Source organism: Monodelphis domestica, chromosome 2 (assembly GCF_027887165.1).
Source record: "Monodelphis domestica isolate mMonDom1 chromosome 2, mMonDom1.pri, whole genome shotgun sequence".
Taxonomy (NCBI): Eukaryota; Metazoa; Chordata; class Mammalia; order Didelphimorphia; family Didelphidae; genus Monodelphis; species Monodelphis domestica.
In genome coordinates, this window is record NC_077228.1 from 526,888,162 (window position 1) to 526,913,675 (window position 25,514).

Sequence of the window (25,514 nt, forward strand, 5' to 3'; positions counted from 1 at the left end):
CTCAACCCCTATCACAGACCATCTTTTGAGGAAAATCTCCTTCACGTCTCCTCAACACGCACCATGAACATTTCTGCTTCTATGATTTCCCTGGTCTCACCCCCAATCTCCTGGCCAAAGACTTTCTCTTATAACCTCCCCAATGCCCAGTGTACATGTGGGTCAGTGAGTGGTACATATTTACTTGTTGTATACATGAAGTGATGTTTTCATGCAGGTAAAGGGGCAAACATGTAAGCATCTACCATATACACACACTGGGCTAATCCCTGAGGATACAAAGACATGGGAACCAGTCCCTTCCTGGCAGGAGCTTCCATGCTAATGGGGGGATAGCACGCACATATCTAATTATGTACAAAATGAGTACAGGGTGGCTTGAGGAGGGCCACTAATCTACTTTCTACCGGCTAAAATCTACTTAGCTGTCCTCTCCCATAAGCCTTTCTTAACCTGGCATGCCCTACATTAGTTTATACTCCACTGGCAAGAACCAGAGGTCATTTCTATTCCATGATGGGCCATGTATTGGAAGAAAACTTTGTTAGAGGAAGCTCCATGCCCATAAGGGCAGTTTCCCTCTGCCTTCTGATTGCATTTGTCCTAGATGTGAGAAGGGAGGGAGGGGGGTGCTTACATGTTCTTGGGATTCTACCCCAAATTATGCTGATGTTAGAAAAGAAAAAAGCAGCAACCTGCAATTATTTTTCTCTCCAACTCACTAGTAACCAAATCCCTTCTAGGGAATGATCCATCATGTAGAATAATCATTGCGTCTGATTAGCTAATCTTTAGTTTTGCAAACAAAAATACTCAGTGTCATAGCAACCGCTACAGTCTGGTACCACACGGGTCTTCTCAGGGCTGTGAGATAGAACAACTTCTTCGACAATGAAAGAACCTGCCTAGAGTCACAGAATCTCAGAGTTAGATGGGAACCCAGAGGTTATCTCATCCAGAAAGAATCCTTTCTGTGACATATCCAGCCTTGGGTTCAAGTGCTCCAAAGGCTGCCATTTTGTAACAGACATGGGTTTCAGGGATACTTAAAGTTGGGAAGCAGAAATCGGAGTACAGAACCATTAGGTATAGCAGTGGACCTTCTTATAGGCCCAGCAGGAGCTCCCTATATCATGATTTAAGGGAGAACAGGCAGGATTTCCTGCCTAAAATAACTTTGTCACTATCATTCTACAACTGTAGGTGATAAATGTTGAATGAATGAATGGACGAATCCCCAACTGGAGACTCCTGAATTAACACTCTGGCCTGTTCTTCTCAACTCATTGCCAAACACATTTCTCATCTCCTTAAATTCCCATCCAATTCTCTACTTGTCCTGTTTTACAATAAAGAATTCCCAGACTTGCCAATATAGTCTGAAAGAGATAGACATGACCTTGGTACAGAAACAGGCTGAAAACATAAAATTTGGATGGCTTGTGCCAGGGTATCAGGAATATTGAGAACTGAGCGTTCCATTGCTATTTTGTCAAGGTTTATTAATGAGTTTTGAATTCACAACTAATTATCTATTACACGAAAACATCCTAGAGTTGTGATTCTTAAAAATCAGGGCAGTGCATGTACTTGGCACGTGATTTTTACAAGTTTCATAGATCACAGAATCATAAATTAGAGAGCTGAAAAAGAATCTTAGAGAGGCTGTCTAGACCTGGGCTTCTTGACCTGAGGTCCATGATCTTTTAAAGATATATTGACTGGGGGCAGCTCTGGGGCTGAGTGGATATAGAGCCAGTCCTGAAGTGGGGAGATCCTGGATTCAGATCTGGATTTAGATATGTTCTAGATGTGTGACCTTGGGCAAGTCACTTAATCCCCATTGCCCAGCCCTAACTACTCTTCTGCCTTGGAACCAATACTTAATATTGATTCTAAGACAGATAGTAAGGGTTAAAAAAAAATATGTTGACTGTATTTCAATGAAAGTAGTTTCTTTTGTAGTCTAATGCCTTTTATATGTTTTAAAACAGTCCTCTAAGAAGGGATCTATAAGTTTAACCAGACTGCCCAATAGGTCCAAGACCCTCCATCAAGTAGAACAACCCCCTCATTTTACAGATGAAGAACCTACAGGCTAGAGAAATGAAATGACTTGTCTAAGTTCACCTGAGCAGAAAGTGTGTTTTGGTGTCAGATCTTTGGGAAAAGTACTATGAGTTCCATGGTTCTTCAATAAAAAAAGACACTGATATTATCCACCATGCTGCTCATCTTGTTGGATGGCTGGATGCTCCCATGCCTCTGGCTTGTTCCTGAAACCATAAGAGGTGGAGGGGATGGGGTGGCCCTAAGCAATAAGATGGTTCACTAGATTGGGTGGAGCTGGGAGGGAAAGGCTGGCTTGGGCATGGAGCCATATGTCACAGGGAGCTGTGAATTGTTGAATTGAAAATATAGAATTTCAAGAAAGATTGAAATTAACTCTTGATTGAGAGATCCTCACGAGTTGAGTTAGGAGCTGACGTTGCCTGTTAAGCATTCTCAGTGCTTAACCCCAAGTCGTCCCTCATTCTTGATTCCAATCTTATACCGACCAGTGACTGGACTAGACCTTGTTTTTTTCTCCTCAAGCCACCAGCTATGCTCCCCCTTCCCCAGTTCAGCCCACAGATATATATCTGACCCTCAGCCTAATTTCTAGAGAAAAGAGATGCCTGGATGGGCCAGGGATGGGGATGAGGGAAGGGCACTTTCCAGGACCAAATTACTGAAAATAAAGTTCAATATGAAATGTGGCATCCTAATTGCCATGCTGCCCCTTCCCTCCCCACTTCCTCTCCAGATCTTCCTAACAGCTGTAATCCCCCTTGACTGTATTAATGAATTTGTGTCAATTGATTGCATCATTCCACAGTCTATTTTTTGCCTCTTACAAACTGAAAGTGAGCTCTTTCTCTCTTTCCCTCCCTTCCTCCCTTCCTCCCTTCCTCCCTTCCTCCCTTCCTCCCTTCCTTCCTTCCTTCCTTCCTTCCTTCCTTCCTTCCTTCCTTCCTTCCTTCCTTCCTTCCTTCCTTCCTTCCTTCCTTCCCCCCCTCTCTCTCTTTCTTTCTCTCTCTCTCTCTTTCTTTCTTTCTTTCTTTCTTTCTTTCTTTCTTTCTTTCTTTCTTTCTTTCTTTCTTTCTTTCTTTCTTTCTTTCTTTCTTTCTTTCTTTCTTTCTTTCTTTCTTTCTTTCTTTCTTTCTTTCTTTCTTTCTTTCTTTCTTTCTTTCCTTCTTTCTTTCCTTCTTTCTTTCCTTCTTTCTTTCTCTCTTTCTTTCTCAGAAGGTTGGAAATGGGGGTCAAGTGACTTGCTCAGGGTCATACAGCTAGGAAGTGTCTGAGCCCAGATTTGAGCCCAGGACCGCCCGTCTCTGGGTCTCAATCCACTGAGCCACCCAGCTTCCCTCTGTGAATTCTTTCTTCCTACCACCACACATACTCACCAAAGTCTATATATTACTCCCCTAAGGAGATGGAACTCTAAGGTTTTCTTAGAGGAAAGAAAAACAAGTTTGCTATCATTCCAACTATTCATTTGGTGCCAGCAGCGGGGTGGGACAGATGGAGACTGGGGCAAGTTCAAGCTGAGACTGGTAGCAGGATTACTCTGCTGCTTCAGGGAATGGGGCTAGAACTCTCAGGCATGGTGGCCTCTAAGTAAGACTCTTGAGAGCAGAGGGGATGTTGCTCCAGACCAGCCAATATGGGAGAGCCAGGGGATACAGGATTGGAACAGTTCCTGTTTGTGATGCAAACAGGAATAGTCATGGGTGTGGTCCAAGCCAGTCTGGGATAGAGAGAGTCATTATGATAGAGAGTGGGGACCCAGGGTAGAGTTCATACCCTCAGGTCAAATACCTGGAAATCCTAGGATAAGGGTCAGAAGCAAAGGCAGGACTCTGCAAGGTGAGTGAGTCATTCAAACACCATCTCCCTGTGTAAGGACTGGATGTAGGGACATTGCCCCAGCACAGGGGAACATTCTGATTTTCAAAAGCCACCAAAGGGGACCCTCGAGAGCCATTGCCAACCCCATTTTCTCAAATCACTTGTTATAGTAGGGGGTCAGGCTATGGCTTTAGGGAAAGAGCCAGGGGCTTCCTAGTCTCTGGAGGAGTGATCTGACCCCTTTCTTTATATTTGAGATCTTTGCTCCCTTTATTCCCATCCCAGCTCCCAGTGTATCCTTTCAGGAGGGAGGTTAGACACTGAACTTGACATATCCCAGCACTGATTTCCCTCTTTATAAAAAATTCTTACTTTCTCATCTTAGAATCAATACTGTCTATCAATTTCAAGACAGAAGAACAGTAAGAGCAAAACAATGGGAGTTAAGTGACTTATCCAGGGCCACACAGCTAAGAAGTGTCTGAGGCCAGATTTGACCTCCCACCTCTCAGCCTGGCTCTCAATTCACTGAACCACTTAGTTGCCCCATGATTCCACTCTTCATATAAAGGATCCATTTCATTTTTCCATTATGTACAATATTATCTTTGATTTTTTGTGTGATTTTCAGCTTGTTTACAAAATGGCCATGTTTGTTGGGGTTCACACACACACACAGAATTATAAGCATTCTAGAATTCCAGGAGGCCATATAAGGCAGTAGGAAAAACAACCTTTTATCCACGAGCTCTTGTCCTTGTCTGCATCCTTGCTCAAATTCTTTCACAAAACCTCTACAGCTGAGAGCCTTTGTCTAGTTTTCCTGATGTCGCGAAGATTCCATTGGAGCATCTGGGTTGGGTTATCCATCGGTTATCTCTTGCTCTCCCCATAGGGCCAGCTTATAGCTTACATATCTTAGATGACCTGGACACTTCTCTGGCATAATTCTTGACTGGTATTATGTCACAACCCATTTAGTGCCTTCCGTTCATCCAGCCATCGCACTTTGGGTGGCCATCATCTTGATTTTTTCTGAGACTATGGTAGTTTATGACTTACTGACACTCTTCAGTTAAATCAAGTCTAGGGAATCTATAAATAACCTCACTTGAATTAGGAAAACTTGAAGGAGGCAATAGAGTTCACCTTCCAGTTCTAGTGACTTTGGTTTGGTATATATTGATCACCAAGCTTTGTATGGGCTGTTTGACCAGTTACTCTAATTGCTCTAATTGTAAGAACAGACTATTTTATAGTGAAGAGGTTGAATTGTTAACTTTTTAAAAAACGGTTATTTTTTTTTTATGGAGAAGGGCAATAATCCAAAAAAACTCTTCTTTCTCAGACCCGGTCTTTCCCTTCTTTTCTGTCTTCCTCTTTCTCTGAGGCATCTGGTGATGCAATAGATAGAGCACTGAACTTGGAGCCAGGAAGACCTGAGTTCAAAAATTCTGCCTCAGACACTGTGTGAGACTGGGTAGGTTACTTAACTGACATTTGCCTCAGTTTCCTTGACTATAAAATGAGAATAACTGTAACACCAAATTTTTGTGAGGATTAAATGAGATAATAATTATAAAAAGTGCCTAGCACAGTGCCTGGCATATTGTAGATGCTAGATAAATGCTTATTCCTTCTCTCTAAAATATCCCATATCTAGAATCATTTGTATTGGAAACATATTGGAAAATGTTTTGTATTTCCTTGACTTTGATATCAGAGATGGGAATCTAATCATGTGCACCTGAGGGAGACCCCAATCTTCCTTATAAAACTGCTGACTTTCTTGAACTTCCTCAAGTTTTCTTGATGTATAAGGTGAAGATCAAGTCAGAAGTCCCATCCATTGAACTGAAGAGAACTTGGTGTAATTATGTACCATTTCCTAGGAGCCATCTATTGCATCAACCATCATGTACTCTCTTCTTGTGTCATTGCCTGGAGACCTTAATGCCCCAGTCCCTCTTCCCAAGTTGCATCCTTTCTCAGCCCTTCTCTGTCCCATGTCAGTCCCCAGGTTTGGGGGGCAGGGTAACTTCTAGTATGCACCTCTGGTAAATACACAATTAAAATCATAAGTGTGAATGGAATGAATTCACCTCTAAAGTTGGATACTCACCCAGAAGACGTTAACAGCAAGATAGATTAGAAACCAGAAAAGATTAGTCTGTTGTTTATAAAGAAACATACTTGAAAGAGAAATATGCACACAGCTAAAATAAGGGGATAGAACAGAATCTATCATGTATTAATTTAAGTTTTAAAAAAGGCAGGGATAGTTAGGATCTCAGATAAAGCAAAAGCAAAAACAAACCTATTTAAATGAGAAAAACAGGGAAACCATATTTTGCCAAAAGGTACCATAGACAATGAATTAATATTAATTTTTTTTAAACCTGTACCTTCTGTCTTGGAGTTGATATTGTGTATTGGCTCCAAGGCAGAAGAGTGATATGGGTTAGGCAATGGGGGTCAAGTGACTTGCCCGGGGTCACACAGCTGGGAAGTGTCTGAGACCAGATTTGAAACTAGGACCTCCCATCTCTAGGCCTAGCTCTCAATCCACTGAGCTACCCAGCTATCCCAAATTAATATTAGTTTAAAAAATATATGCCCTGGGGGCAGCTAGGTGGATCAATGGATTGAGAGCCAGACCTATCTGACTTCAGATGTTTCCTAGCTGTGTGACCCTGGGAAAGTCACTTAACCCCCCCATTGCCTAGCCCTTACTGCTTTTCTGCCTTGGAACTGATTCCAAGATGAAAGGTAAGAGTTTTAAATATATGTGTACCTGTACTAAATCACATAACAACTAAGTTCTTAAAGGAAAAGTTAAATGAATTCAAGAGAGAAAGACAGAAAAGGTAAAATGATGAAGGAACCTGAATTTACCCTGTACTTTGTAAAATCTATCCAAAAATAAACAGAAATTAAATACATAATTATAGATAAGTTAAATATAATAAACCTATGGAGAGTATTGAAAAAAATCAAAAGTAATATACATATTTCTAAGTTGTGCATAGCACCATTGCAAAAAATTGACCTTGTATTAGGGCATCAGAGTCACTCAAATGCAGAAAAGCAGATATATTAAACACATTTTTTTATGGGCCACAAAGTAATAAAAGTTATATTCAATAAAAAGCCTTTGAAACAAAGATGAAAAGTGGGAGACTATACAACTGAATTCTAAAGAATGGGTGGATAAAAGAACAAATCCTAGAAACAATAATTTCATTAAAGAAAATGATAACAACATAGCAAAGTTTTGGGGATGTGGCCAAAGCAGTACTTAGTACTTATGTATATCTCTAAACTTTCTTTCTAAACTCTAAACACTTTCATCAATAAAAGAGTATATTAATTAATTGGGCATGCATCTAGTACTCTCCCCTTGTAGTTTCTTCCTTGGGAATCTCCAGTTAAACTACTTGTCCTTTCCTTAAACATATCAAAGAATGCATATTGCTTTCAAGAATGTCAGATTCTCCTCTAAAGAACCCTCTGAGTCAGCATTGAAATCCAAGGATTTTAAATCATCTACTGTAATAAGTTTAACCAGACAAAAGTCTTACCTAGGTGAAGGTCCTACTTTATGAGTTAGCAGATCATGGCATTAATCTAATGGATCATGTTTGTTCCACTTTGCATCTTTTTTCCACCATTTGTTCTTAGCACTTCCTTTCCTTTATAGACATTGTGGAGTTGGCTGTCATCCTACTCCAAGCATTGAACACTTCTTAATAATAATAGTCATTTGCAGAAAACAAACTTTTCAAAATATCTTCACCTTTATTTGATCCTCAAGGATGTTCATATAAGTAAGGTATTTACTCTGGAAACTGAGTCACAGAAAGATTAAGGTTGCCCAAAGAGCTGGTGGCAGAGCTCCCTAGTATTCCCCAGCATACACTGCTCCCCCCCTCCTCCCCATCCCCCTTGCCACTCAAGAGGCACTATGGCATAACAACCATTTTGCTGGAGTTGGAGTTAAGAGGACCAAGTTAAAATTCTGTCTCAAACAGTTACTAATTGTGTTGTCCTAGGCAAGTCATAACCTCTCTGAATCTGTTTCCTTATCTGTAAAATGGTGGTGTGGACATGACTTCTAAGGATCTTTCCAGCTCTAACTCTGTGATTACGTTAATATTAATGGAGTTGGGATGATTATATGCCATCATCAGTCTTATCTAGAAACCTGCTCATTTTTAAATAGTTGTGCCCATTTGGAAAGGAAATGCTCTCATCTTCTTTGAGACTAGGAGACTCAGAGGAAAATGTAGGAGGGAAGCAACTGCCCTAGCTATCGAACCATTTTGCCCTGTCTTAGCCAACCTGCAAAAAAATTGTTCTTGTTTTGTTTTGCTTTTTTTTTTTTTTGTCTCTGAAGCTTTCCTATACCCTGCTTTCTGCCTGTGGCACAAAGAATCAGGCTTAGTAGTAGTATGAAAAAGACTTAAATGGTAGACATGACTGATTTTTTGGGTTATCGCCAATAGTTTTTGTTTGGTGAGTTGATGATTATTATCATCATCATTATCATTATTGTCCTCATCAACAAAACCAAAGGGCAAAGCATCCAAGAATTTTTAAAATTACTCTTTGATGGTTTTTTTAAACAAATAAATTAATTTTTAATATTGCTTGTATAAATGGACCACCAAGCAAGAAATTTGTTCTGTTTTCAGTATTATTCCAAGGGGAAATGAAAGGCTTGCTGGCATGACAGAACCAGATTCATTAAAATAAAGCCTTTTTATTATAAAGAACCATGCATTGATCTGTACCTGGAGGTGTTATATTTTTATTTTTATTAAAAATTAAATGTGGCATTCTTCTACACAGGACTCTTAAATCTCACTTAGGAATCTGCCAACTGAAATATGCCTGGAGAATTAAGTGAGAAAATATGTTGGTGTCTTTAGTGTTTTTGGCTTGAAGACAGATGTATATGGTGCCCAACCCTTTTATTCATCTCACTATTGCATTTAACCCAGACTGGTTCTGTGATTTTGTAACCCAGGACAAAAAGAGCTGAGAGAAAGTGCTTTATTTCAGATCTCTTCGTTTGGTGATCCCTTCTTGGATTCCAAGTAACCCTTTGGGACCTAGTACAGTGCCTGGCACAAAGTAGGCACTTAATAGATGCTGGTTGATTTCTTTTCTAAATATGTGATACTTATATTGTGTGGTTCCATAATTGTCTCTTCTGTCCCACACTTAGAGGGAAAGGACCTAGATCTCCTCTAAATTTTGTATCTCTCTCCCTGTGCCTTGAGCACTATTCTATCCACTTGTTGTTCAGGTATTTCCAATCATGCCCAACTCTTTGGGACCACATTTGTGGGTTACTTGACAAAGATATTGGAATGGTTTGCCATTTTCTTCTCCATCTTGTTTTACAGATGAAAAACTAGACAAACGTTGTTAAGTGACTTGCCCAGGGCCACTAGTGTTGAGGCTATAATTGAATTCAGGAAGAGGAGTCTTTAATTTATCAAGTGAGCCTAGAAGTAATTTTGGAGTTTCTCCTTCATTGTTCACATTTCAAGGTAAGAAGAGATTTGGCAAACCCACCATGGACAGAAATGATCTAAGGGAGGAGGTCTGGACTAGAAGGAAATATGATCTTTAGGAAATTGGTAACTTTCTCCTTCCCTCATGTCAAATACCATCAGGTAACTGAAAATATTTTCCTCAGCTACCTCTGCTAGTTCTCTTTTTTCCTCTACTTTTCATCTACAAACTGTAAAATGGGCAGATGATGCCACCTATTTCCATTTTTTTCATTATCCATGGCCTTTCATTTAGTCTTTCATATCTGGCTTTATTCTCTCAATGGTTACTGTTGCTCCCTCCTTTTAAAAAAAAACCTTTACCTTCTGTATTATAATCAATAGATTCCAAGGCAAAAGAACAGTAAGAACTAGGCAATGGGGGCAAAGTGACTTGCCCAGGGTCACACAGCTGGGAAGTGTCTGAAGCTAGATTTGAACCAGGACCTCCCATTTTTTCTTGAAGAAAAGCAATGTAGTAGGAGGAAGTAGGAGTCAGAAAACTTGGGTTCAACCTTGTCCCTGGTACTTTGTTCATTGGGTAAGCTTGTATAAGTGATAAATTGGTACTTGCCCAAGTCCATGTCCATGTCTTGGATATATTTCTAGAAATATACTTGTATAATCTGTAAAATGAGGGTATTGGAACTCTGTTCACAGAAAAATATTAATCATTGAAAGTAAAACTGGAGGGGCAGCTCAGTGGATAGAGAGGCAAGCCTGAAGAAGGGAGGTTCAAATCTGGCCTCAGACACTTCCTAGCTGTGTGACCCTGGGCAAGTCACTTCACCCCCATGGCCTAACCCTTACTGCTCTTCTGCCTTGGAACCAATACAGAGTATTGATTCTAAGATGTATGGTAAGGGTTAAAAAAAAATAGAAAAGAAAGTAGAAATGAATTTTAGCCACAATCTATCCCAATTTCTCATCCAATTTATGCCATCTAGTGAATAGAATCAGAGCCAAATCAAGGAAAATGCAGAGGTTTTTACCTATAAATGGAACTAATAATCCAGTCATATAGTCAAGACTCATTTTCAGTGTCTAAGGCATATTTAGAGAACATTAAGTTTAAAAAAACACTTTCTTCACAACAAAGCTATAAGGCAAGTAGTAAAAATAGATTTTACTATGTCCCCCTCATTTTAGACTTGATTTCTTGAGCCCACAAAAAGAACTTTACATTTATCTCCATTGAATTTCATCTTATTAGAGTTGCTCCATCGTCCCAGCCCTCTGAGATCTTTTAAAAAAAAGTTCTGAATCTGTCATCCAAAGGGTTAGCCTCCCAGTTTCATGTCATCCCAAGATTTGATAAAAATGTCCCTTGTACCTTCATCCAAATCACTATTAAAAATGAGAAATAGAATAAAAGTGAGGATAGAAGCCTTTGGCACTCCCCTAGAGATCTTCCTTCCAAGTTGATGGCTCTATTATTATTCAATATTTGGTCCTGGTTCTTTAACCACTAACTAATTCATGTAGCTTTACTGTCATCCCATTTCTCTGGCTTCTTCAAAATGATATCATGAAAGACTTTGGCCCCAACCTCTTTCCCAAGTTCCAGGTCCATATTTCTAACTGCCGATTTCACGTCCAACTTGGATAGGCTCAAACACCATTTCCAGTGAAACTCATCATTTGCTCTCAAAATTTATCTCTAACTCTCCTCTTCCATATCTCTGTCAGTGGTCAGCCTGGCACAGAACTTGAGTTCTTTTGGACACATTCTTTTCTCATCTTGGTTATCCAGTCAATGATAGGGTCCCTTCAGCATCCCAATAGAAGGAGGAAAAAGAGGAGGGGGCTAGTGGGCTAAGCTTGATGCCCCTAGAGACACAGCCCTCTTTTCCAAAGCTCATTTCCAATCCAAAACAAAATTTTGTTATTATCATTCTGTCACGACCCCATTGGGGGTTTTCTAGGCAAAGGTCCTAGAGTGGTTTTCCATTTCCATTTCCTTCTCCAACTCATTTTACAGATGAGAAAAGTGAGGCCAACAGGGTTAAGTGACTTGCCCAGGGTCACACAGCTAGTAAGTGTCTGAGGTTAGATTGGTACTCAGGAAGATGTATCTTCTGGATACTGTGTCACCTAGCTGCCCTCCAAAACAGATGCCTTTGCCAAAGTAAAGTGACCTGGAAGGGACCCTGGTTGAATACAAAGAAGGCCCTTTACTACCAGATGTGACAGAGCAGCAAACACTTCTCTTTCATCAAGGTTGGTTCACCTCTCTCAGGTTATTGCTAATCCTAGCTTTAGAGAACCTGCTGTGCTGGCCCTTGAGCAGAGCCCACTTGGGGTTCTCTCCTGGCCTCCCATGATAACCCTCAGCCCCTCCTGACATGTAAACTTCAGCCTCCCCTGGTATCTGTCCTGTAACCTTTGTGTACATTCCCTGGTCTTCCTGCCTTAAACCCCAGCCCTTTGATCTTGGCCCTTCGCCTAGTGTCCTGGTAACCGACTTAACTTGTCTGACTATGAAGTTTGCCTTATCTTTGCAGTGCTTAACCCTTGTGACCTGGAGACTGAATAGCTCATAGGCAGCCTGGCCAGCCACCCAGGGGTCCTTCTGCCAACTGCTTTCCATTGTTTGTTTGGAATGTCTCTGGAATTTGCCCCTTTCCATTCCCATTCTCACCACCCTAGCCCAGCATGGCTAGATGATGGCAGTCACCTCCCAGCGGGCTTCTCCTGCCCCAAACTTTCCCTTTCAAATCATCCTTCATAAAGTATATGATTATATCGTTATATTATTATATATCATCATCATAATTATTCCTATATGCCACTTTCATCATGTCACCCCATTACTAAGCTTGCAATATATATTTGCATAAGTATATTAAAATGCATAATATAAAATAATATTTAATACCATACCATACAATTCAATATATTATAATATATTATTATAACATAATATAACATGATATAATGTAACATAACATGACATAAAATGCTATAACATATAATGTTATATAACATAAAATGATATAACAACACATAATATAATATATGGTATACTGTAACATAATATAGCATGATATAATGTAATATAATATAACATGACATAAAATGATATAACAACATAACACATAATATAATATATGATATACTGTAACATAATATAGCATGATATAATGTAATATAATATAACATGACATAAAATGATATAACAACATAACACATAATATAATATATGATATACTGTAACATAATATAGCATGATATAATGTAATATAATATAACATGACATAAAATGATATAACAACATAACACATAATATAATATATGATATACTGTAACATAATATAGCATGATATAATGTAATATAATATAACATGACATAAAATGATATAACAACATAACACATAATATAATATATGATATACTGTAACATAATATAGCATGATATAATGTAATATAATATAACATGACATAAAATGATATAACAATACATAATAACATAACATAACAACACATAATATATGATATACTGTAATATAATATAGCATGATATAATATAAAATCATATGAGATTATATAATAAAAGATTATATAATATAATAATGTAACAACAAAATACAATACAATATAATTGAATACACTATTACAGTAGAATAGAATAGAAACTTCCCTGTTGCTGATTAACAAATCTTAAATAATTCCTAGGCTTTGTGATAGTAGGTTCCTCCTCAGCCATTCCACCTTGATTTCCCACTCTTCCCCAGAGGATCCTTTGGCCCCTTCCCTGGGTAACCTCCCTCTCCCCTTCCCATCTCTCAATCTTTGCTCATCTTTTTTCCCCTTCTTATCTTAGGATCATAGAATGAGAGCTGGGAAAAGGACATCAGAGGCATCTAGTTCAGCCCGTCTCATTTTATAGATGAGGAGACGGAGGTTTGTGAAAGTTAAGTGACTGGTCCAAATCTACCCAGCTAGTGGGATTCAAACCCAGAATCTCGGACTTGAGAGCCAATGTGTGCCCACTCTTCCATGCTAACTCCTCTCTTCTTATTGAAACTTAACTGTGGGAGCCTGAGGTCAAGCCTTTCTTTCAGGAAGCCTCTCCTTACAATTTCAGGGCACAGAAATAATAACAATAATTAATGAATAATAATGGATATTCATAAAACATTCAAATATTTAGAAAACCTCTTATAAACACAATCTAGCATTTATTCCTGACATAACTTCTATAGGAGTAGGAATCACAAGTCCCATTTTATAGTTGAAGAAGCTGAAATTTAGGGTCTGCCCGGTGTCCCCCAGCTATTAAGTGGCATAAAGAAGATTTGAACCAACGTCTCCTTGGCTTGGGTGTCAGGTGGGCACTCTTTCTCTACTGCCCTTTATCTTCTGTGAATGCCTACAGCCTGCTAGGCACTGGGCTTCATTCATCCATCACTTAAAGAGAAAAGAAGGAAAGGGGACTTTTGAAAATAAGGGCCTCCTCCAGAAAGAAACTCAGGGAGCCAATGTGCTTGTCCTGTTCTCTGTGGTTCCCTGAGTTTAACATGGTTTTCCCAAGAAGTTTCTTCTCTTAAAGTTTTAATGGTCAATCACTTGGCAGAATGGCCTGGGCCACTTTGCTCCAATATCTTCACACATGCAAAAAAATGAATCCTTGGGAAAATGTCCCACTCACTATTCTCTATCGTTGTCTTGCTCAGAAACTCCTTAGCACCCGACTTTGCTGCCCAAAGCCCCTACAGGACTATTCGTTGTATAAATAAATTTCATACTTGTCTATCTTTCCCCTTTGGGTGGAATCCCTCCTACCTTTCCCTCTTATTTCTCAGTCCATGTAATCTTGTCAGTCACTCAATCAGACAATTAATAAACGAGGGCAGCTAAGCATGGCAGATCTAAAGTCAAAAGGGAAACATTTCCTGCCCACCAGGATCTTACATTCAGACTTGACTTCTTCAAGTGTGATTTCCCACCTCCTTGCCTTTGTCCATACTTTTTCCTGTGCCTTGGGACACTTTCAATTTATATCTTACAATCCTGCAAGGCCCGCCTCATACGGTACCTCCTCTCTGCCTTCTCTGATCTAGCCCGGAGTCTCCGAGCTCAGGATCTCCTGACACTTTGTACCTCTCAAGCACTTTCATGCTCTATTTTATTTTGTATTTCTTTGGATTTTCTAGCTCCCGCCTCCCTGCCTCCAACTCTACCGTATAAGCTCCTTGTGGTCAGGGATTACATCTTCATATTTGTATTTCCTTTAATTCCCAGAACAGACAGGGCTCTGCAGAAAGTCAAGGCACAGTAAATGTTTGTTGAATTGACTGGAATTTAGATAAAGCAGAGAGACCGTGTTTCCAAGAGCCTGGTGACTACTACAGATGAAACATGTGGTCTGGATCCCCTCCAGCATGCAGCTGGCTTCAGACTCCCCACATAGGCAAGTTTTATGAGATGCAGGGCCCGGAGCAGATGGAGAATTGATCTTAATCTATGGTCTACCATCCCAAACAGCCATTAAAAACCACCCTAACGGCAGCAACAAAAGAAGGGCAGCTTGACCCAAGGGCCCTCGTAGCACAATTCTGACACTCTGCTGGTGGCGTGGAAGGCCACCATCATTCATTCCCAAGAGAGGGAGTCTGGCCAAGGGACTCACAGAAAGGGGCTTAGGCACAGGCCATCTGGTCAAGACGGGTCATAACCAGCCATGGGGCCAGCAGAGAACACCCATGATGTTATATGACCCCACACAGAGCAGCCTAAGCCATTTCAGTTGTCCCTTGGGTGGCATTCTGCTCCCCTGCTTTTATTTGGGGTGACACAGTGTCTCCCTCTAAACCAGAGCCTTCTGCCATTTGGGACCTTGTGAACATCTTCTACGGAGGCAACTTTGCCAATACATGGACAGCGAGCCATTCAGAATGCAAATGTCACTTTATTGAAGTGGGGAAAATTCTCGTGATACAAACTGGAGACAAAAAGGCAGATGTAATTTGTCTCATTACTGACTTTAGATCGGCCCAGATTAGTTGAGAAATCTAGCCTTAAGAGCAAAGGCAGGATTAGGGATAATTAACATGGACAGCCACCTAGCGTGTAACATACAGAAACATGAGGGACTGTTTCAGATAAATGTTATAAATGAAACATTATATAAAGAGACACACACATATATATGAGAATGTATGGTATATATGTGTGTATATATGGAGAGAAAGAGAGAGAGAGAAAGAGAAAGACAGACAGAGAGTGAAAGGAAGACAGAGAGAGAGAGAAAGAGAGAGAGAAAGACAGACAGAGAGTGAAAGAAAGACAGAGAGAGAGAAAGAGAGAGAGAAAGACAGACAGAGAGTGAAAGAAAGACAGAGAGAGAGAGAAAGAGAGAGAAAGACAGACAGAGAGTGAAAGAAAGACAGAGAGAGAAAGACAGACAGACAGTGAAAGAGAGAGAGAGAGAAAGACAGAGAGTGAAAGAAAGAGAGAGAGAGACAGACAAAGAGTGAAAGACAGAGAGAGAGAGAAAGACAGACAGAGAGTGAAAGAAAGACAGACAGAGAGAGAAAGAGAGAGAGAGAGAGAGAGAGAGAGAGAGAGAGAGAGAGAGAGAGAGAGAGAGAGAGAGAGAGAGAGAGATGGAAGTTGGAAGGAGGGGGCAAGAAGCCCTAGATTCAAATGCTGCCTTTGACACAATCTGGTAGCTATGTGACCCTGGGCAGGTCACTATCATTCTGTCAGTGCCCTAGGCAGCTGATACCTTGCAGAGAAGGTGCCAAACAGCATTGGTAGAGTTTCCCCATTTGGGAGTTTCCTAGATGAATGAAATCACAGGTCCACGCCCTATCTATATATCACAGCTCTCTAAAGTCATAAGTTACAGAGCAAGGGCTGATTTTATAATCACTAGCCAGAAAATTCATTTTGTACTACATCTTTTTATGTGTTATACTGAAGGCCAAAGGTCCTGTTGTATGATGTCCCACAAGGAGGAAGATTCTACTTATCTTACCTAGTCCACAAATACTCATGTCTCATTTGGAGTCATGATTCTAAAAGAATGAGACTGATGCATACATTGAAAGCAGGCAGCAGTGGTGTAGCGTATAGGGATCTGGCCTCTAAGAAAGACCTGGGTTCAAGTTTCACGTCTGATTCACCTTGGCTCCATGACTCTGGACATCAGCGTCTCAGTTGCTATAGATAATGCTCTACAATTATATATTATATAATAGTTATTGGTCCATCTGGGTGAAATCTCAGGACTAGGCTAAAGGAAAATCAGAATTCTACAACTCACAAATTGTTGAGCCAACTTCTTCGATTCTTAGTTCTAGTCTTAGATAGCCCAAAGGACTTTGCCCCTAAACCCATGGTTCACTGAGCTTACTATTTTGTTGTCAGTAGTGGGCCATGAGCAAACAAAACAATGGGGTCCTCTAAGCTAGGAACCATAGAAAAATCCCCATAGTTGGGTGACTCTCACCAGAGGGTACAGGTATATATCAAAGGAGGAGCTAAAAGTCAACATGGCCTCCTTCTCCTAAGCTTGTTTGTGCATATCTATTTACTTGTTGTCTCTGCCATTAGATTGTAAACTCCTTGAGGGCAGGTACATTAGAGCCTTTCTGAGAGCCCCCATTCCTGGCATACTCCAGATTGTCTTTTGCCCTCCTTGCCAAGTTCTAGGTCTGTGAACACTCAGAGCAAGTGAGAAATCATGTGAAAAATTGGCAAATCATGGGCAAGCCTGTGATGGACGTTTCCCTTCTCCTTCCTGTTTGTCTTGAGATTTGAATGTTTCCTTCCTTGCCATATGGGGAATGGGCCACTTGTCTGATGCTGAGAGGGGAATATGGGTGGCCAACTGTCAAGAAGTCTAGTGGTAATGCCTTTGGGGGTTGCGAATGTTGTGCTGCTGTGACTGCCCTGGCCACAATCTGAGAAAGACTTCCTAGATGCCTTTTGGGTGTAGTACCAGAAACTCCCAGCCCACTGAGGGGCTGCTGGTACTAGTTTCCTACCTGTGGATGGTATCATAGTGGCAGCAGAAATCTGAATCAAATCAGGAGGCAGAATAGCCAATTAAGGACTTGGATACAGAGAGCAATCATGCCCAAGGGAGGAGCCAAAGAGGCTTCCTCAAGCCTCCTCAGCAAACAGAAGTTTTCTTGGTGCTTGGCTCTCCATTTCTCCCTTGTTTTCACTCTCTGGCCTGGGTAGGATGTAGAGATGAGTGCTGGACTCCTCTTCATGAGTGCATTTTCCCCTTTCTATGAACTGGGTCTATCTATGTAAATCTGGGAGGTTTGGGGATATGATCAGATGAAACACCCATAATAAATAAATTGTGTCACCTACCCAATACTAATTAACTGAGTCATGAATGTGCTAGTTGGTCAACAGATAGTAGGAAATTTCCCAGAGGTGGAGTGGGGGTTAGATCCACAGATTATACATATTCAATAGTTCAGGGAGATGATTTCTTTTTCATCCCTTTGCAAAAATTCAGAACTCTGTTAGTGAGAGTGTCCCTTTGTCCAGTTCATCTTTAAAACCTGTAGTTTGGCGAGCCTTGGACTCCATACATAGGTGTACATAGAGAAAATCTTGCATATGGCAAAGAGAATTTAACACAACCATTAGACTAGTAATCTAAGTGGCATACCACCGTGTGGGCAAAATGCTAAACTACATTCTCTTGCAGGTTAATAGTAATATGTTTTAGTGGTAGGTTTATGGAAGTTGAGGCATGACCTGATGCTTTTACAACTAACTACTACAACATTTCAAGTGTTGTATGGGATACCCAGAAAGCACCCAAAACCTACACCTGTGTTGCAGTTATGGACAGCATTGAGCATTTCAAGACTTACAAAGCTCCTTAGATACATTATCTCATTTGATCTACCTAACAACCATGTGAACTAAAAATCATCCAATGAGATCCATTTTCCAGATGAAGACGTTAGGGCTAAATAGCCATATATTCCACTTGTCTTCTACATGTGTGAGGCAGGATTCAAACCTTGGGCTTCCTTATCCTGAGCCCAATTCTTTGACCACTTTCTCATCCTGTGTCTTAGGTATTAGGGACTTTATGATTATCAGGAGCAAACAGTGCCTTATTTGAGGGGAGAAAAACTTACATCCTCCATATTTGCTCTTTTGTTTTGGCCCTGTGCTTGACAAGTGGCTCTCTTGTTAAGTGAATCCATTCCCATTGAAGCCCTACAAGTCTATGAACATTACCACTAGAAAGCAACATGACTCCATTGCAGCTGGGCTCTGACTGATTCATGGTTTGATTCTTGTGGTTTGCAAAGCAGCCAGTGAATCACTACACTCTTCTGGGCACTGTGTGCATCCTTCTTCTGCTTGGGTATCCTGGCTGTCTAGAATACTGAAAATGATGGAAAATATGCACTGTGTGTTTACAAATATGCACACATGCATGTGTATGTGCAGACACATCCCTGTAAGTGTGTATGTGTATGTCATGTGCATTTTGACTGCTTTCCAGAAATAGTCTTGAATAGCATAGAGAACCACAAGCCTGAGAATCAGTCCTTGGGTTCTGATCTTAAGTGTAGTTAACGGACTTCCACACTAAGAGGCTGCAGTGTAGAAGGAACTTCACGACTCTTCCTACTACCCATCACAACGAAGTGTCTCAAAAGAACAAAAATTAAAATCAGACAAGGGCAGGGGCTCTACCATAGGGCACAACCTTGAAGGTAGGCAGGGTTTGGGCATTTCCATACTATAAGGGGGTAATATTACACCTACCAAAGTGTGGGCTGATCACCCACACAAATATTCCCTCACTACCTACCACACCAGAGTCAGAATGAAGGCTGGGACAATCTCTAAATTCTTAGGATCTGGCTGAGGGCACCACAGTCCCATACCTGAGGACAGGTGCAAAGCCTTGGCAGTGAGACTTGGACCTGTGGAGCCCAGGAGCAGAGACAGCACAGAGATTGGTTGCCCACAGCAGACACAGTGGAGACCTGAAAAATAGCCTCAGGGCAAAACCACTCTGCGTATGCTGCCTGCCCTCCTCACTCAGACTTCTGGCTGAGAAAGGAAGATAAAACTACCACACTAATGGCTACCAATACCCAAGAACTACAATCCACAAATACCAAAAAAAAGTAAGATACAATAGAGAAAGCCTCTGACATTGGATAACTTCTGTGGAGAAAAGGAGCAGAGTACAGAGGCAACAACAAAGAGTGACAAACAAGCAAACACATCCAAACTTTCCAAAAAAAAATGGAGATTGGTCACAGACTCTTGAGGAACTCAAATTGGAGTTCAAGAACCAAGTAAAGAAAGATGGAGGAACAATGGGAAGAAAAGTGGGAGAAAGAAATGCAATTAATTCAAAAGGAAAACTATAATTTAAAAGACAGAATATCTCACTTGGGAAAAGAGGCACAGAAATCACATGAAATAAACAAATTGGAGACCAGAATTGACCTGCTGGAAGTAGATCAAACCAAAAAGGAAAATCAAAAGATCATAGCTGAAAACCAGTCTTTAAAGATTAGAATTGGCCAAGTAGAAGCTAATGATCTCAAAAGACAGCAAGAATTACTAAAGCAAAGTCAAAAGAATGACAAAATAGAAGGAAACATGAAATATCTCATTTAGAAGATGAAGAACCTGGAAAACAGCTCCAGGAGAGACAATTTGAGAACCATAGGTCTACCTGAAAACCTAGAAAAAAAAACAGAATCCTTGACATCATATTACAAGAAATTATCCAAGAAAATTGCCCTGATATTCTTGAATAAGAGGTCTAAAAGGACATTGAAAGAGTCCACAGAACACCCTCTATAGTAAACCCTCAAAAGACAACTCCCCAGAAATGCCAAATTCAAGAACTTCCAAGCCAAGGAAAAAATACAAGAAGACAGAAAGATACAATTCAGATATCAAGGATCCCCAGTCAGGATTACATAGGATCTGGCAGCTTCCTCATTAAAGGACCACAAGGCTTGGAATATGATATTCAGAAAGGCAAGAGAATTGGGTCTACAACCATGTATCACCTACCCATCAAAACCAACTATATACTTCCAGGGGAAAGTATGGGAATTTAACAAAATAGATTTCCAAGTATTTGTAAAGAAAAGACCAGAACTGAATGGAAATTTAGATGTCCAAATACAAAATTTAAGAGAAATATGAAAAGGTAAACAAGAAAAGAAAGGGGAAAAAATTTAAGGGCTTCAATAATGTCAAATTGTTTATATTCCTATGTGGCAAAATGATATTTGTAACTCTCAAAAACTGTATTCATTATCATAGTATTTAGAAGAATTATTCATGGGTAGAGATTGGGGTACTAAGTGGTTTAAGATGATATGTAAAAAAAGTGTGTGTGTGTGTGTGTGTGTGTGTGTGTGTGTGTGTGTAAATAGAAGATGGCACCAAGAGAAACTTGAAGGAAAAAGAAAAATGGATAAATTGTACCACATAAAGAGGTGCATGCAAGGGGAAGAATACTATTATAAGAAGGAAAAGAAGAGAGTGATAATAAAAATGCTTAAACCTTACTCTCAGTAGAATCAGTTCTGAGAGAGAAGAACATCTAGATACATTGGGGTATGGAATTCTATCTTACCCTAGAGGGAAATTGAGAGGGAAAATCCAAGGTGGGAAGTGGGGCGGGGAGTACCAAAAATGAGGGAAATAGAGGGGAGAGGGAACTTAAAAGACCCTAAATAAAAATAAGAGAGGAATAAGAAGAAAGGAAGTGGGAAGGGAAATAAAATAATGGTGGGGATTAGGGGGACTGATTAAAAGCAAAACATTGGTGTAGAAGGAAATAATGAAAGAAGTAAGGGCAGGACTAGGAAAGGAAATCAAAATGATGAAGAATACATAGGTGGTAATCATAACTCTGAATGTGAATGGGATGAACTCACCCATAAAACAGAAGCAAATAGCAGAGTGGATTAGAAATCAAAATCCTACCATGCGTTGTCTACAAGAAACACAGATGTGGGAGGTAGACACACACAGGGTAAAGATAAGAGACTGGAGCAAAATCTATTGGGCATCAACTGAGAAAAAGAAGGCAGGAGTTACAGTCATGATATTTGATGAAGCCAAAGTAAAAATAGATCTGATTAAAAGAAATAGGGAAGGTAATTACATTCTGATAAATGGCAATATAGACAATGAGGAAATATCAGTGCTTAACATATATGCACCAAATGGTATGGCATCCAGATTTTTAAAGGAGCAACTACTGGAGCTTAAGGAAGAAATAGCTAGTAAAACTATACTAGTGGGGAAACTGAACCTTCCTCTATTAGATCTAGATAAATCAAACCAAAAAATAAGTAAGAAAGAGGTAAGAGATGTGAATGAAATCTTAGAAAAATTAGAGTTAATAGATATATGGAGAAAAATAAATAGGGGAAAAAAGGAATACACCTTCTTTTCAGCAGCATAGGGTACATTCACAAGGATTGACCATGTTCTAGCCCATAAAAACATGGCAAACAAATGCAAAAGAGCAGAAATAATAAATGCAACCTTTTCAGATCATAATGGAATAAAGATAATAATTAGTAAAAGTACATGGAAAGGCAAATCAAAAATTAATTGGAAGTTAAATAATATGATTCTCCAAAATCAGTTAGCTAAAGAAAAATCATAGAAACAATAATTTCATTGAAGAAAATGACAATGAGGAGACATCCCATCCAAATCTATGGGATGCAGTCAAAGCAGTATCCAGGGGAAAATTTATATCCCTGAGTGCATATATCAACAAACCAGAGAGAACAGAGGCCAATGAATTGGTCATAGAGATTAAAACACTAGAAAGAGAATAGTTTCAGATAAAAACTAAACTGGAAATCCTGAAAAATTAAAGGAGAAATTAATAAAATTGAAAGTAAAAGAACTATTGAATTAATAAATAAGGTTAGAAGCTGGTACTGTGAAAAAACAAATAAAATAAAGTATTGGTTAATCTCATAAAAAAAAGGAAAGAAGAAAACTAAATTAACAGTATCAAAGATGAAAAGGGTGACCTCACCTCTAATGAAGTGGAAATTAAGGTAACTATTAAGAACTATTTTGCCCAATTATATGGCAACAAATACAGCAATCTAGGTGATATGGATGAATATTTACAAAAAAAATAAAGTGCCTAGAATAACTGAAGAGGAAATAAAATATACAAATAATCTCGTATCAGAAGTAGAAATTGATCAAGCCATCAAAGAACTCCCTAAGAAAAAATCCCCAGGGCCAGATGGATTCAGAAGTGAATTCTATAAAACATTTAAAGAACAATTAATATTAATACTATACAAACTATTTGACAAACTAAGCAAAGAAAGAGTTCTATCAAATTCCTTTTATGACATAAATATGGTACTGATTCCAAAGCCAGGCAGACCAAAAACAGAAAGAAAACTGCAGACCAATCTCCTTAATGAACATAGATGCAAAAATCTTAAATAGAATACTAGCAAAAAGAATCCAGCAAGTTATCACAGGGATTATTCACTATGATCAGGTGGGATTTATACCAGGAATGTAAGGATGGTTTAATATTAGGAAAACCATCCACATAATTGTCTATATCAACAACCAAAGCAACAGAAATCACATGCTTATCTCAATAGATGCCGAAAAAGCCTTTGGCAAAATATAACACTCATTCCTATTGAAAACACTAGAAAGTATAGGAACAGAAAGGCCTTTCCTAAAATTAATAAACAATATATATTTAAAACCATCAGCAAGCATCATCTGCAATGGGGATAAATTAAGTGTAGTTAATAATCTGGGACCCTTAATTGGATAAGTTACCTGCTGTGTCTAGAGTAACAACTCTTTGTTGTGGCCAAGAGGCACCTTGCAAATGAACCACAAGTCTGTGAGTGTTTAAGGCTGAAGAGCTGCTCCCTTCCTGTGTTGCTGTCTTCACCAGGTCTTTGTGTCTTCATCCTTCCTTGTGTCATTTGGAATGCTTTCCATTTCTCCATTTGTACTTGACATTCCTGTAGCATGGCCATGTGGCTTGTTTCCTCCTCAATTAACTTATCAGACATAGTGTCTCCGTTTACCTATTGATTGTGGAGAAAAGAGAAACTGGAAGGGAATAGAGGGGAGAAGAAGGGGGAGAAAAATAGGATATGGAAAGAGAAGTCAGAAGAAGAGATAACTGTGTGTATGTGTGTGTGTGTGTGTGTGTGTGAGAGAGAGAGAGAGAGAGAGAGAGAGAGAGAGAGAGAGAGAGAGAGAGAGAGAGAGAGAGAGAGAGAGAGAGAAGAAAAGCTGGAAAGGGGAGAGAAAGGTAAGAGAAGCACCAATTTATGGAGCAGGGCACTGTATAATCCAAAAATGACTCTACTTGGTTGGGGTAGGAGGAAGAGAAGGGAAATAAGGTCCAGAGTTTATGTGGCTTGTCCAACATTCCCCTGGAAGTTAAGGGGCAAAGTGAAGATTTAAACCTGGATTTTGAACTTCAAATCCATTGCTTTTCCCATTGGACATTCAGGAGCCTGTATTTAGAAGATGCATATTTATAAGCTGCTTATTATGGGAAACTTTCTTTCTTTCTTCCTTTCTTCCTTTCTTCCTTTCTTCCTTTTTTTCTTCCTTCCTCCTTTCCTCCCTTCCTCCCTTCCTCCCTTCCTCCCTTCCTTCCTCCCTCCCTTCCTCCCTTCCTCCCTCCCTTCCTTCCTCCCTCCCTCCCTCCCTTCCTTCCCTGAAGTTTTCTCTAGCTACATATTTCCACTTTTATGTCTACTTTTTTAGCTACCCTCATGGTGGTAGCACAGTCCCCAGCACCCCCATCATTTTGGTTGTTCCCATATTCTTGTGCTGTGGTTTCCCAGTTCCTAAAATGTGGGACCCAGATCTAAGTGCAGAAGTATGCTCAAGGTGGTGTGACCCAGGGGAAGCCTAGCTGGATGTTCATATCCCTCATTCTGGAATTCTGTGAAGGTTGTCTCATGATGTAGTAACTTTTTGTCTGCCATATTGCACCACTGCTGACTTGTACTGATTTTGTAGTCCATTAAATCCCTCGTGGATCTTTTCCTATTTAGTTGTCTAGTCATACACATCCTCCCCTTGTACAGTTGGTCCTTTGAACTCAAGAGTGAGACTTTACATTTGGTCCTATTCAGTTTCATTTGATTACATCCAGCCCATCATTCTAGCCCATTGAGAACTTGGAGAATGTAACTCCCATCATCTGACATGCTTGCTTTTGCTTTCAGCTGTATATAATCTGCACACTTGATCACCACGTCATCTGGACCTTCATACGAGTCATTGATCTGGAAAGCACTTAGCAGAGTGTTGCCTGGCACACTTCTTCCTTTTCCCTTCTTCCCTCATTTCCTGTGCCACCTCCTATATCTTTTCCTTATCCTCTCAGTTGCTATGAATGCTCCCTTCCAAACTACTTTGTCTGCGTGTGTTTCTATTTACTAACCTGTAGCGTGTTTCCTTGACATAGTGCCAGCTTACTGTTGACTTTGTATCATCATCAATGCCTGTCTGCTATTAGATGCTTAACAAACACTGGCAAACTGGTGCTAAATTGTTTGATTCAAAGTTAATGTCAGGTTTCCTCTTCTAGGCTTTTCTGGACTTCCCTTCCCTACCTTCCCCAATTGTTATCGTTCATGTCTCCTTGCAATTACTTTATCATCGCTGTGTGCTTATCTGTGTACACATTGTATGTTGGATCCTCCTAACTAAGCCCAAGTTCCTTGAGTGCAGGGACTGTTTTTGTCCTCATATCCTTACAAGGTCTAGCAGAGTCTTGAGTTTATAGGCATTTAAAGGTTCATTTTGTCGAACTGAGAAAAAACGTTGAACGGAAGAGAGCCAGGAAGGATGGATTCCTTGGGCATTCCAGAAGCGTGCCCTCCAAACAGCCACCTTTCCATTTATCACTACTCTTGTAATCTAGTCGTTCAGCTACCAGAAGAGTCATCATCCTTGACTTTGGACAGGTTGGAAGAATGCTAGTTAGAAGGAAAATCCCATCAATCTCACCCTCAAAGAGGGCATCAGCTCTAAAAAGGAGTGAGGTAACTG

General features: G+C 39.9%; 1 protein-coding gene across 11 annotated transcripts in view; it reads left to right on the forward strand.

Moving 5' to 3' along the window:
- Positions 1-25,514, forward strand: part of COL26A1 (collagen type XXVI alpha 1 chain) — a 279,104-nt gene that overhangs the window by 148,200 nt on the left and 105,390 nt on the right. Inside the window, exon 1 of one of the 11 annotated variants that reach the window (XM_007485943.3) lies at positions 3,789-3,909. The exons of the other annotated variants lie outside the window; for them this stretch is intronic. The gene's annotated coding sequence lies outside the window, so the exon portion shown is untranslated. Of the gene's footprint in view, positions 1-3,788; positions 3,910-25,514 lie in introns of those variants that run through there. 11 annotated transcript variants of the gene reach the window in all.